We start from the raw sequence: 14624 nt of genomic DNA on the forward strand, positions 1-14624 counted from the left end.
TCTTTTTAGAGACATTGATTTGCACAGTCACAAATGGATACCTGACATTGTTTTCCTCTTTACACATTTGCAGTGTTCAAATTGGAGGGACTAGTATTTAAAACTCCGATATCCTTTATATTAATATGGATATGAGAATTACAATAAAGATACAAATCTAGATAATTACTAATCGTACTAAGGACATGAGTTTATATGGTCTGCTTGCCCTTTTTTGAGCAAGGCATAAATTTTCTTTACAAGTCAGGAGGACATATTTTGTATATGTCATCTTTTGCAAAAATTAGAAATTTAAATTACATAACACATCAACATTTAACTAGTAGAATGATACTGCCTTTCTAGCTTCCGTTTCTCTTTCCTTAATGAAGATACATCAGGTTTTGTCTATTTCTTTTCCCCTTTCAAGTTGTTCTGAGCATTAGTTTCTCCCACAGCCCTTCTTGCTTATATATTCTATATGGTATACCATTCCCATTGTTTCCAGTGTTTTGCATTTTGAATTTTCTATCTTTATGTCTGCTAAATCTGAAGCTAGAATTAAAAGCAAAAAGTATTTGCAATGCACACAAGTTTAAACCCAGTAAATTTAAATACTTACAAGTAATATAACTGATAAAGTTGAAAGGGAAAATGGCTCATGTTTTCTTGGAGCTTTGTACTCAGAACATTTCCAGCTCTAGGATTCTGATTTAAATGACTACCTTTTACATATGCTAAATTCTTACCCTATAACTCCCCAAAGCTAACATGCTTTAAGCCCTTAATAAGTGCTAGCTTTAGCAATATTGTCAGTTTTTGAAACCATGAAACATTCCAATTGCCTTTCATCAGTTTTAATAGTTTCTTGTGAATGGTTATGTTTATAACCAAAGATCGTATTTTTCAGTCATGAATTCATTTTATTCTGGCTTCCCAGGTGGTGCGACTGGTAAAGAACCCTCATGGTAATGCAGGAAACATAAGAGATGTGGGTTCAGTCCCTGGGTCGGGAAGATCCTCTGGAGGAGGGCATGGAAACCCACTGCATTATTCTCGTCTGGAGAATCCCATGCACAGAGGAGCATGGTGGGCTACGGTCCCTAGGATCGCAAAAAGTCAGATGCAACTGAAGTTGTTTAGCACACACAGGCATTCATTAATTCATTCATTCAGTGGACACACACTTTCACTGACTGGTTGCTCTGGACAAGGTACAAAGTGCAAGTCATCCTTCAAACAGAGAATCCAAGATATCTGTAACAAATTGTGAAAATATTAAAACTCACATTTATCAAGCGTTTATTAAGCTAGGCAACGGAGCTGCGTGCTTCTACACCCACAGTCAGAAATCCTATCAGCTGCCCCAGGAAGGAATGGTCATCTGAATATTTTGCTGAGGTCTCCAAGTGTTAGAGAGACAAACTAAGTGACATGCCCAGGCTCTCAGAGCCAGGAGGCCATCACAGCAGGCTTCCTAATTCCAAATCTGGAGTTTGTATCTATACATCAGCCATTGGCTTCTCCCTTTGCTGCCCCCCACTATGTTAGAAGCTGATCCTCTGACCTTGGCCATGAAGACTGTGAGGCAGGAAAAGGACACTGAAGTTCTCTCTGAAGGTGTTGGTCTGCTATTTGTCTTGGCTACTTACTGCTCTTAAAAGAGTTAATAGAGCTTATTAAGCCTATAAATATATTCAAAACTAAAACATAGCTGTAGTTTCAAAGACTGTATAATTCAGGGAAATAAAATTTGACACAAATTGTTCTATGCACTAACTTCTTTTCTTTATTCATTTGAAGAGCAAAGCCTATCAGTTTTTGGCATCAGAATTTAAGAGAACTGTAGCCCAGTTATTTGAGGTTCCACATCCCTAATCAACCAGAAAGGTTGTCCCTGGCCACTGACTCTCAGTCCTATGAAAAATAGCACCATATCCAGTGTTTGTTGACAGAGGGGCCTGACACTGGACTCTTGCCCTGAGCATTGTCCAAGAGCAGGGGATCAGCTTCTAAGATAGTTTAATAGCGAAATCACAGATGCCCAGGTGAGGCATTTTGGTGGAACTGCCAAGTATAAAAGCAGAGCTAAAATTGCCTAGCTCATCACCAGACCCCAAAGAAAAAGCCCCTTAATATTGCATATGTTTCAAGCATGCACCTCTTTATGTGTTGCTGCTATTTATGATAAATCAGAAAGTTAAAGCCAAACCAATTATAGAGTACCAAAGATTAATGTGTCACTTCCTGTGTGTAACAGAGAGTTTCAGCTTTTCTTTAATTATCTGTTTGGGTTTTTTTGTGTGTGTATGTGTGGCTAAATAGTATTAATCATTGAATTTCTAAAAGTCCAAGTAGGCACAAAGAAACACCTAATTTATTTATTTATTTTAGTTTTTTTTCTCCCTAGTTTTATTGAAAAATAATTGACAGATATCACTGTATACATTTAAGGCATGCGGGTTGATGGTTTGATTTGCCCAAGTTATGAGATGACGTAGATCCAGCTAACATCCATCCTCTAGTATAGATGCAATAAAGAGAAAAGAAAGAAAAAAGTTTTCTCCTTGAAGAAATACCCCAATTTTAAGCAAGTTATTTTGCAAATATTTTTTGAACATATATAACAGGTAAGATGACAGGGTCGTGCAAAGATCAAAAAGACAAAAAAATCATTGAGCCCACATGTCATCTATGCATCCTTGGACATATTACTCTTTACACTTCTCTTCCCACTGGTAATATGATAATAATGTCTACTTCATAAAGCTGTTGTAAGTACTAAATGATATAGTGTGTGTAAAGTGCCTCCTCTTGAAAAAGAAAGTTATTTTTTATCATCAATATCCTCCCTACTAAAGTTAAGTGACTTGCAGAAAATCAGCACGAGTTGCTGACAGGATCAGGATCCCCTTCTGATTCTCCCATACACAAACATCTGTTCAGTGGGCTTGCTGGTTGATTTTGCAGGTATTTGTTGAGTGCCTCCTGTCGGCAAGGAGCTGTGCTAAGCTCTGTGAAAATACCAGTTGCTCTTGAACACACTTTTTGGCCTCAAGTGCTCCTGAGCTATTCAAGGATGCAAGGCATATACGACACACACATAAACAATTGTGGTGCCAAGAAGAAAGCAGAAAGTGATGCAAAAGAGACACAGACAAGGAAATTCAAGAAGGGAAGGCTGCAGGGACTACAGGACATTTGGGTTGGGCCTTCAAGGATGGATAGATTTGGACATTCCAAGGAAAGAAAACAGGAAGTGCATGATGCTGGAAGTGGTGGAAATTCATGGTGCTTAAATAAAGTTCTTTGAGGGAGCAGGATAGTGGAAGGTATTAAAAGGCACAGACTAGATGCTGTAGTGTTTCCATGAGAAGTGTCACAATGTCTCCAAGTCCCCAAGTAATGGAGAAAGAACTTAGGGGACGGAGGTTTGAGAGAGAGAGAGGTCACAAAGTGTTAATAATCGGTCAATGGTGAATAGAAGTGAAGGGTATATGGGTGTTCATTACACTATTCTCAGGAACCTTTCTGGAGATTTGAACTTTTTAAAAGTTGACAGGGAAAAAAAATACGTAAGAAACGCCTATAATCAGTAAACAGAGAACAAACTACCTAGTCAAATGGGGAAAACGTGACAGGAAATGCCACAGGAGATTATAGGAATGGTTAATAAATAAGTAAAAATATGTTCAATCTCTTAGAAGAGAAATTTAATTCAAAGTAAAAAGAGGTTACTGCTCACCCACCTGCTCACCCCAGTTTTAGAGTGTAGTCACATTGTATGAATCTGAAAAAAAGAGATGTGAATACCGACCTTCTGTGATCACTATAGGAGTTTAAGAGCAGAGTGTATGAGGTATCTGGCACTAAAAGAACTCAGGGACAACATCTCTGTCTCTCTCTTTTTTTTTTTTGGAGTGTTTTGTCTCCTTTATCTGCCTTGTTCATACAATATATATAATACACTTAAGTCAACTGACTGGTCAAACAAATGTATTTCATGTACACTAATGAGAGAATTTATTAAATGCTTTATAGATTATAACATTTAAAAGTTCAGCAAAGCTCTAAACGTTTATAGTTTTTAAGATTTATAACCTTTTCGTTTTGAAACTATAAAAAAAAATCATTTGAAGAATCAGTTAAGTAAACACTCTGAAAAAGGAAGAAAACAGTATCAAGATTCAATTATAGATATTCACAGATTTTGTTCTTTTGCCTTCAAGAGCCAGCAAATAATAATTTCTCGTAAATAAGGTTACGCCTTTAAATGTCTTTGGTCCTATTCATTTCTTCACACCATAATATACACACACACACACATACACACATATCACTTAAGCCTTCTTCTAATCTGTCTTAACTAGAAGATAACTGAATGAACAGACTGCTTGAAACAAAGACACAGCAGAAGTCCCACAACTACGTTAACATCATAAGAAGGGATCAGAAGCTAAATGAACAGCATCTCCTCCTCCCACTACCATTATCCGGTGAAAGATCGTGAACACTTGAACTGGAGGAGCAGCAGGAGTGTGGGAGAGAATCCACAGGCCGTGGCAACCGACTGCATTTGAGGGAACAGGAGAAGGATAGAGTGCAAGAAAAGATCCAGGTGTCGTTTGTTTGTAGAAGAAAAATTGCTGTGGAAAGGAGAAAATGCTAGCTTAATTGAGTTGTTTGCCACACAGATTGTTAAACACGTCAAGGGATCCCTAGAAATTATTAAAGATACATCCATAGTTTAAAGACTTCTTAAATAAATGCTCTGTTTGCAAGAATTATATTCTTAAATATATATTACTGGCACACACAAAATGAAACCATGATTGAAAGTATCCTTCCCCGGCCTCTTCTTATGAAAAGACATTGCTTTTTTTTTCTTTGAAGCCAAGAGAAAAAGGTAGATATTTGTTTAATCCCACAATTATTTCCCATTGTGGAATTAAATGGAATTAAAAGTAATGGAAGAAATCACAAATAATGATTGAAACACTAAACAGGATATAGGTAGTATACTTTCAGTTGAAATTGACAGCATACACAATTACTTAATTGACTTAGACAGTAAGAAGTTGTATTGTTTCATGAAACCGGAGCCTGGAATTGCCAAGCACTGACATAATCCAGCGAGCCCTGCTCCTTTCCTTTGTGATTAGTATATCCTCACCCACCGATGTTGGCTTCATCCTTCAACAAATTCCTCTGGTGTTGGGAAGATGAATATAGTAGGTCAAAGTTTCATATCTGCAAACCCTCTTATCTTTAACCCCCAGAAAGCAAAGGCTATGTGCTACCATTATATTAGAACACATAACCGAGGAGAAGCAGGAGTGAGGGAAAATGAGAGTAAAGCAGCAATGGAGGAAGCGTCAGCTATCAAGTTGACTTCTGCTTGGTATCAAGCGTCACTGATTGCTTGACTTTTTTGTACACTTGACCCACCAAAGGGGTTACAGACCCATTTATATCTCAGGATTGGCCTTCCAGACAGAAGGAAAGAGCATTTATCTGCCGCTTCTCTCAAGGGTCAACACAGGGAAAATTCCCCTAAACTTCCAGGTTGTACACATGTGTTACTAAGCAAGTCCCGTGTCGTCTCATGGTTCAACACCAACAGGGAAGACTGAGCTTTGTGTGGATCTGTATGTTCCTTTTGGGTGGTCAGGGACTCCTGCCCACTCTCAGCTGGTGCTCTTGAGACCCTCTGCATCTGAAGATGTATTCCTGATGCATCCGTGGGGAGGGAAGTACTTCCCCTCCACCTACTCCTCCGCCATATTGCCTTCCTCCTGGATAGCCATTGTTAAGCTTCTCATGCTGTCTACCAGAAAAGTATTTATGACAATACCAGAATAATACCTGTGTGTACACACATGTGTGTGCATGTGGACTTTCAAAAATTAACACAAATGGTAATAGGTAAAAATAGGAGCCTTGCTTTTTTTCGCCTTACTCCAATATGTTCTGTTAAACATATGCCTAAGAGTCCATTGACAAGGTATATCATAATGGCTTTAAATAATTCTCCATGAATGAATATGTAAAGTTGTTTTTAGTTATTTACTGTTATGAATAACTGATCATGAACATTAGTATGCATTTATCTTGGTTGGTTGGTTGGTTGGTTGGTTGGTTTTGGAGCAAATTATTATCGACAATTCCTAGAAGTAGAATTGCTGGGCCAAAAAGTGTTTATATTTTTAATTTTGAAAAATTTCCTCTTAAAAGGTTCTATCATTGCCCTTCCTTTCAACAGTGTGAAAGGGAATTCACCACATGCTCACCAATATTGGGTGTTACCAACTTGTAAGTTTGTTAAGAGAAAGTATCTTGTTTAGATGTGTATTTATCAATTCTTTATTATAGCATTGCTTATTTGTTGTTAATTATAAGTGATGTTGAGCCATTTTTAAAGTGTTCATTAACTTTTACCTAACCTTTTCTTTTTTAATGCAATATTCTGATTTTATATTCCTTTAAATTCTATATGTAAAATTAACCTTAAATTACTATATGCATCCATATATGTATGCTGCTGCTGCTGCTGCTAAGTCGCTTCAGTCGTGTCCAACTCTGTGTGACCCCAGAGATGGCAGCCCTCGAGGCTCCCCCGTCCCTGGGATTCTCCAGGCAAGAACATTAGAGTGGGTTGCCATTTCCTTCTCCAATGCAGGAAAGTGAAAAGTGAAAGTGAAGTCGCTCAGTCCTGTCCGACTCAGTCGTGTCTGACTCTTCGCGACTGCAGCCCACCAGGCTCCTCCATCCATGGGATTTTCTAGGCGAGAGTACTGGAGTGCGTTGCCATTGCTTTCTCCTCCATATATGTATATCTGTCTGTATATTATGTGCTTTAAAAAACCTAAGAGTTTGTTATTAGTTTATTATTTATTTCAATCATTAGCTTCTTTACCATGAGTTTCTCTCAAGAAATCGTGCTAGGCATCAAAATATACAAAAATGTTCATATCTTTTTTTTTCTTAACCAATTTAGCCATTAATCATTTGTATTGATTTCATAAGCTATTTATATAATAATAATGTGTGGCAAGTTTTTTTATTCATTTATCTTTTGACTGTATTTTTTCATACAAATCTGTTGTGTAATATGCAATTAGATTTAGCAGTCTCTTCCTTTATAGCTTCTGGGAGTTTTACTTTATTACTCAGTGTGCTCAGGCTGCTTTTAACAAAATGCTGTAGCCTGGGTGGCTTAAACAACATAAATTTATTCCTCACAGTGGGTAGGACGTTAAAAATCACGGTGTTGACTGATTCAGTTCCTCGAGAAGCATCTGCTTCTTGCCTGTGTATGGCCGCCTTCTCACTGCGTCCACACGAGGTGGAGAGAGAGGTATAGAGGCCTCTGCTGTCTCTTCCTCTGTTGCAAGGCACCAGCCCTACTAAGACCGTATATGACCTCATTTAACCTTAATTACATCCTAAAGCCCCCATCACCAAATGCTGTCAGGGTGGGAATTAGGTACTCAACATGTGAATTTGGGGTGGGGGAGAACACAATTCAGTCCTCGCAACTGCCGAATGGAGTACTGCCTTCTGTGTTAATCCACCAAATGGCAGTTTTGAGAACCATGTGAGATCTTTGGGGTCTTAAGTCACTGATACTGTTTGACTTAGTATACAACTTTTTTGAGGCAAGAATATAATTTCATTCTAGTACCCCCAACACTCATCTCAAAGGCCTCTTCTGTCCTATTCTGAGTGGGCCAACTATAAGTTTGATGTTAGTCCTCAGAGATCCTCTGTACAATAGCTTCAACGTGTATCTGTGGAAAATGAGACCCAGAGAGACTGAGGTGACTTCCCCAAGTTTCAGAGTTACTCAGCACCAGAGCTTAGACTGGGATTCCGGTCTCTCTGACTTTCAGTCTAACGTTGACTCTTCAATAATAAATAAATGCATATGAGTATTAGAACATGCCTGGCACCTAATAAGTACTGCCTGCTGCTGCTGCTAAGTCACTTCAGTCGTGTCCGACTCTGTGAAACCCCATAGACGGCAGCCCACCAGGCTCCCCCATCCCTGGGATTCTCCAGGCAAGAACACTGGAGTGCGTTGCCATTTCCTTCTCCAATGCATGAAAGTGAAAAGTGAAAGTGAAGTCGCTCAGTCGTGTCTGACTCTTAGCGACCCCATGGACTGCAGCGCACCAGGCTCCTCCATCCATGGGATTTTCCAGGCAAGAGTACTGGAGTGGGGTGCCATTGCCTTCTCCCAAGTACTGCCTAAGTATTCACTATTACTGTTACTTTGCTGTTGTCTTCAGTATGATCATCATTATTCATAGAGAACAGATTCTGAAAGCAGATTGAGATTGAATCTTAGTGAAATTAGCTGTCAGTTGTTAGTCATTCTTAGCCTCATGTGTTCCAGCTTTAATAGAGAACAAGCTATCTTATGGGGACTTGAAAGGAAGTTGTGTTTTGTTTTGTTTTTTAATATGCAGAGCACTTGAAGCAGTACCTGGATCAAAATGATAAATATGTAAATATTATATAAAATAATATTATTATAGAATCATATAGTCTCCTAGAATCAGCATGAACCAACTTGCCAATCTTGTCTAATTGCTTCCCTCTACCTTCTAAAGTTGTGATGGTAAACATATGCCACAATAGTCACTAATACAGTAAAAATACTTAAGTTGTGTGATGAGAGAGTGGAGCACAAGCTAGATAAGGAGACAGACTGAACATTGAATTGTTTTCGATGCCTGTTTGCAAAGAGAAATTAGAGCCGTGCAAAGAGGAGATGATGCCAAGAAGAGGTGAGAAGACATCAAGCAAAGTGTCATTGGTATTGATTAGACAATCCTCCTCTTTCCACCCTTCAGTATTGATATAATTCTGTCCTGAGGTGTCTTGGCTCATAATAGGGAAGTGTTTCATAACTCCCAGTTTTCTGTTTTTCTCATGTGTGAAAATGCAAATGTTACGAAAAGGAAGGTCAGGACTTAAGGTATCATTCTTATAGGAAATTTGAAATAAATGATACAATTTTTTAAAAACATCTGGAATAGGTTTACTCTCTAGGTTTTGAAAAGTTTTTCTAGAAAGAAAATTTACTATGTATTAAAAAAGAATCATTCCATACTTAGCATTGCTCAGTTCCGCAGAGAACATCTTTTGTGGTTGCTTTTTGTATAGTAGCCTCATTATTTGATTTTCAAAATGCCACATTGATTCCTAAAATATTGGGCTCCCTGCCATTCATGTTTAACTGAAGAGCAAAATTCCAATTCCAGTTGTAAAATTTTGAAATCTCACCATCTACTATGATCCATCCCATGATTTCAGGAAATCTGCTCATTGAGTGCTTACTGTGTGTTCAGCACTGTACTCATCACTAATAGCCCCAGTGCTCCCCTGCACCCCAGCTAGGGAGTTTATAGTCTGCAGGTGTGACAGTCATGAGAAAAAGTATTCGATTGGTCAAAAACTTCTTTTGGGTTTTTCGTAGGATCTTATAGGAAAACCCAAGCAAACTTTTTGACCACCCAGTAATTACAGCATGACACAGGTACTGTAATAGTGTAAATCCAGTGATAGCACAAAAGAAGAAATGACTGATCAGAAATAGACCATTTCACACACAGTCCTTGAGCTCATTTAGTCCTTCTCCAGGAAAATAAATGATTACCAAAATGTCTACATAACTAAAAATCTTGTATCCATCCACAAGTGTCATTTTATCTGGTTACTGTAGTTATACAGTGTTAGTAATCTCCATATCATAATCATAGAACCCAAACAACTTAGTTGTGTGTTGTTGTTTTTTTTTAAAAAAATGGTTGATTTTTTTTCTTTTTTCTTATGATTATGATATGGAGATTACAAACATTGTATAACTACAGCTATCAGATAAAATGATACTTACGAGTGGATAAAAGATTTCTACTTATGTAGACATTTTGATAATCATTTATCTTTAGAGAGATCCAATGCTTTGTCTTGGTGAAGGAAATGGCAACCTGCTCCAGTACTCTTGCCTTGAAAATCCCATGGATGGAGGAGCCTGGTAGGCTACAATCCATGGGGTTGCAAAGAGTCGGACATGACTGAGCGACTTCACTAATGCTTTGTCTAATGAAAGGAGTCATTCCTCTCTCTGGGTTTAGAAATCATTATTTTCTATGTAATCATCTGTAAACTACTGCTACTGTCAGTCAGTTCAGTCACTCAGTTGTGCCCGACTCTTAGCGACCCCATGGATTATAGCACGCCAGGCTTCACTGTCCATCACCACCTCTCAGAGCTTGCTCAAACTCATGTCCATCGAGTCAGTGATACCATCCAACCATCTCATCCTCTGTCATCCCCTTCTCCTCCTGCCTTCCATCTTTCCCAACATCAGGGTCTTTCCCAATGAGTCAGTTCTTCACATCAGGTGGCCAAAGTATTGGAGCTTCAGCTTCAGCATCAGTCCTTGCAATGAATATTCAGGACTGATTTCCTTAACGATTTCCTGGTCTGATCTCCCTGCAGTCCAAGGGAGTCTCCAGAGTCTTCTCCAGCACCACAGTTCAAAAGCATCAATTTCTTCCGCGCTCACAATTCAAAAGCATCAATTCTTCAGTGCTCAGCTTTCAATGATCCAACTCTCACATCTATACATGACTACAGGAAAAACCACAGCTTTGACTTAACAGACCTTGGTTGGCAAAGTTGTTCCTCTGCTCTTTAATATGCTGTCTAGGTTGATCATAGCTTTTCTTTCAAGAAGAAAACATCTTTTAATTTCATGGCTGCAGTCATCATCCAGAGTGATTTTGGAGCCCAAAAGAATAAAGTCTGTCCATGTTTCCATGGTTTCCCCATGTATTTGCCAAGAAGTGATGGGACCAGATGCCATGATCTTAGTTTTTTGAATGTTTAATTTTAAACCAACTTCTTCACTCTCCTCTTTAACTTTCATCAATAGGCTTTTTAGTTCCTCTTTGCTTTCTGCCATAGGGGTGTTGTCATCTGTATATCTGGAGAAGGCAATGGCAACCTACTCCAGTACTCTTGCCTGGACAATCCTATGGATGGAGGAGCCTGGTAGGCTGCAGTCCATGGGGTCACTAAGAGTCGGACACAGCTGAGTGACTTCACTTTCACTTTTCACTTTCATGCATTGGAGAAGGAAATGGCAACCCACTCCAGTGTTCTTGCCTGGAGAATCCCAGGGACGGGGGAGCCTGGTGGGCTGCCGTCTATGGGGTTTCACAGAGTCGGACACGACTGAAGCATCTTAGCAGCAGCAGCAGCAGCATCTGTATATCTGAGGTTATTGTTGTTTCTCCCAGCAATCTTGATTCCAGCTTGTGCTTCCTCCACCGGTGTTTCTCATGATGTACTCTGCATATAAGCAGGGTGACACTATACAGCCTTGACGTACTCCTTTTCCAATTTGGAACCAGTCCATTGTTCCATGTCAGGTTCTAACTGTTGCTTCTTGACATGTATACAGATTTCTCATGAGACAGGTAAGGTGATCTGGTATTTCCATCTCTTTTAGAATTTTCCAGTTTATGGGAATATACTCAGTCAAAGGCTTTGGCATAGTTGATAAAGTAGAAGTAGATGTTTCTCTAGAACTCCCTTGCTTTTTCAATGATCCAACTGATGTTGGTCATTTGATCTCTGGTTCCTCTGCCTTTTCTAAATCCAGCTTGAACATCTGGAAGTTCTCAGTTCATGAATTGCTGAAGCCTGGCTTGCAGAATTTTGAGCCTTACTTTGCTAGCATGTGAGATAAGTGCAATTGTGCAGTAGTTAGAACATTCTTTGGCATTGCCTTTCTTTGAGATTGGAATGAAAACTGACTTTTCCAGTCCTGTGGCCACTGCTGAGTTTTCCAAATTTGCTGGCCTATTGAATGCAGCACTTTCACAGCATCATCTTTTAGGATTTGAAATAGCTCAGCTGGAATTCCATCACCTGCACTAGCTTTGTTCTTAGTGATGCTTCTTAAGGCCCACTTGTTTTTGGACTTGATGTCTGGCTCTAGGTGAGTGATCACACTTTCGTGGTTATCTGGGTCATTACTTTTTTTTTTAATAGTTCTTCTATGTATTCTTGCCACCTCTTCTTAATACCTTCTGCTTCTGTTAGGTCCATACCATTTCTGTTCTTTATTGTGCCCATCTTTGCATGAAATCTTCCCTTGGTATCCCTAATTTTCTTGAAGAGATCGCTAGTCTTTCCCATTCTATTGTTTTCCTCTATTTCTTTGCATTGATCACTGAGGAAGTCTTTCTTATCTCTCCTTGCTATTCTCTGGAACTCTGCGTTCAGTGGGTATATCTTTCCTTTTCTCCTTTGCCTTTTGTGTCTCTTCTTTTCTCAGCTGTTTATAAGCCCTCCTTAGACAACCATTTTGCTTTTTTGCATTTCTTTTCCTTGAGGGTGATCTTAATCTTTGCCTCCTATAGACTGTCCTGAACTTCCATCCATAGTTCTTCAGGCACTCTGTTTATCAGATCTAATCCCTTGAATCTATCTGTCACTTCCACTGTATAATCGTAGGAGATTTGATTTAAGTCATACCTGAATGGTCTAGTGGTTTTCCCTACTTTCTTCAATTTAAGTCTGAATTTTGCAATAAGGAGTTCATGATTTGAGCCACTGTCAGCTCCTGGTCTTATTTTTGCTGACTGTATAGAGCTTCTCCATCTTTGGCTTCAAAGAATGTAATCAATCTGATTTTGGTATTGACCGTATGGTTATGTCCATGTATAGAGTCATCTCTTGTGTTGTTGGAAGAGCATGTTTGCTATGACCAGTGCATTCTCTTGGCAAAACTCTGTTAGCCTTTTCCCTACCTCATTTTGTACTCCAAGGCCAAACTCGCCTGTTACTTCAGGTATCTTTTGAGTTCCTACTTTTGCATTCCAGTTCCCTATGATGAAAAGGACATCTTTTTTTTTTTTTTTTTTTTTGGTGTTAGTTCTAGAAGGTCATGTAGTTCCTCACAGAACCATTCAACTTCAGCTTCTTCAGCATTAGTGGTTGGGGCATAGACTTGGATAAGTATCGTATGAATGGTTTGCCTTGGAAATGAACAGAGATCATTCTGTCACTGATATTAAAGAGGTATTGAAAACCTTGTTTCGCAGATTTTAGACTCTAGGGCTAAATAGTCTTCTTATAATAGGTGGATAACAGGCATAAAAAAAGGGGTAAATGCTGTCTAGATGACTGATACTATGATTGTCTGTCTCAGGGGCTACCTTCTGATAGGGCCATCCTAGGGCAGTTTTAAAAACAATTGCCTATGGCTGTCTTGGGCTGAATGTGTGAGAAAAACAGAACTCACTCCTCTGGGGGAAGGGAAAAGAAGATTCACCATTCCAGGAGACTTTTTGCCTCTCTTTGTCTGATGAAAGAGTGGCATTGACAGAGTACAGAGTGGTTGATAGCAAATCTCGCTTGTCTCCAGTGAAGATTTTTCTTTAGCAGAGTGGAGGGATTCAAATTGTGAAGTCTATTTGGGATGAGTTATCTGTGATCTCTCCCTATCCCTGGAGAGAAGGAGAATGACTAATTGAAGCATCCCATAACAGTAATTGAGACAGATTGAAAGGGGAAATGAGTGATTAACATTGAGCCTTCTCCTGATGCTGTGCATGGTAACGTTAGAGGTTTCTGGGAGAGGCGAGTATCTCAGGAGCTCATTTTCACAAAAGTCCACATAGCTCCTATAATTCAATTTCAGAGAAATATGTTTCCGCCCCAACTTAAGTTTCAGATACTTGTTGCTCTGTTTTACATCATGTCATTAGCAAAAGCTCATTACTGATGGCTGAAAACCAGAGACAGATTTGCTCAGAAGCTAATGAAGCTTAAACTTTTTAGCCCCTCTCCCTGGAACTAATTTTGCATTCCTTTCTTAAAGAAGAGCCCCCAGATTGTATAAGCTTTGGATCCCACAAAAAACTGGATCTGTTCTTGCTGATAAAATTCCAGTTGAATGATCTGGCATGAATTGAAAAGTTTACCAAAATGAAGGCTAGCATTTCTTCACTCCTTAGGGATTCTGGAGCTGTTTACGTTTCATAAAAAGACCGAAATATATTTACTCTAAATTATCAAGTTTTTGAAATTATGGGAATGTCCATGAATGAAATCCTAACTAATTAGATGTTTCTATGAGTATACTAATTACTTTATTCCCTAAATAGAGTGTTAGTAATGTTAAAAAAGGAAAAGTATGAAAAAAATCATATGATGTATTTATATAGCGATACCATTTTTAATATGTTTCTGTGCACTGATACAGTAATTCTAAATACATATCAAGTGGGTTAATTATTAAAAGAGTCTCAGATTTCCTGTATTCTGAATTGTGATGCAGTTTATCCTTCTACTTTTAGCAGTATCTAATCTAGTGCCCTATATACAGTAGGTGGTCAAAGAGCATTTGTTGAATTGAAACTAGGTATACGTTGTGATCTGGAGAAGGAAATGGCAACCCACTCCAGTACTCTTGCTTGGAAAATCCCATGGACAGAGAAGCCTGGTAGACTACAGTCCATGGGATCGCAAAGAGTCGGACACGACTGAGCGACTTCACTTCACTATACGTTGTGATAAAGAAGTGTTGGCAGAATCTGGCCGATTTGAAAACGTAAAACACT

The 14624-nt window shown here is 38.9% G+C and overlaps 1 protein-coding gene across 7 annotated transcripts in view; it reads left to right on the forward strand.

Moving 5' to 3' along the window:
* SLC10A7 (solute carrier family 10 member 7) overlaps positions 1–14624 on the forward strand; it is a 311758-nt gene that overhangs the window by 156772 nt on the left and 140362 nt on the right. The window lies entirely within an intron of this gene.

This window comes from Moschus berezovskii, chromosome 19, assembly GCF_049115385.1.
Source record: "Moschus berezovskii isolate FMDL1 chromosome 19, NW_MosBer_1.0, whole genome shotgun sequence".
Classification (NCBI taxonomy): Eukaryota; Metazoa; Chordata; class Mammalia; order Artiodactyla; family Moschidae; genus Moschus; species Moschus berezovskii.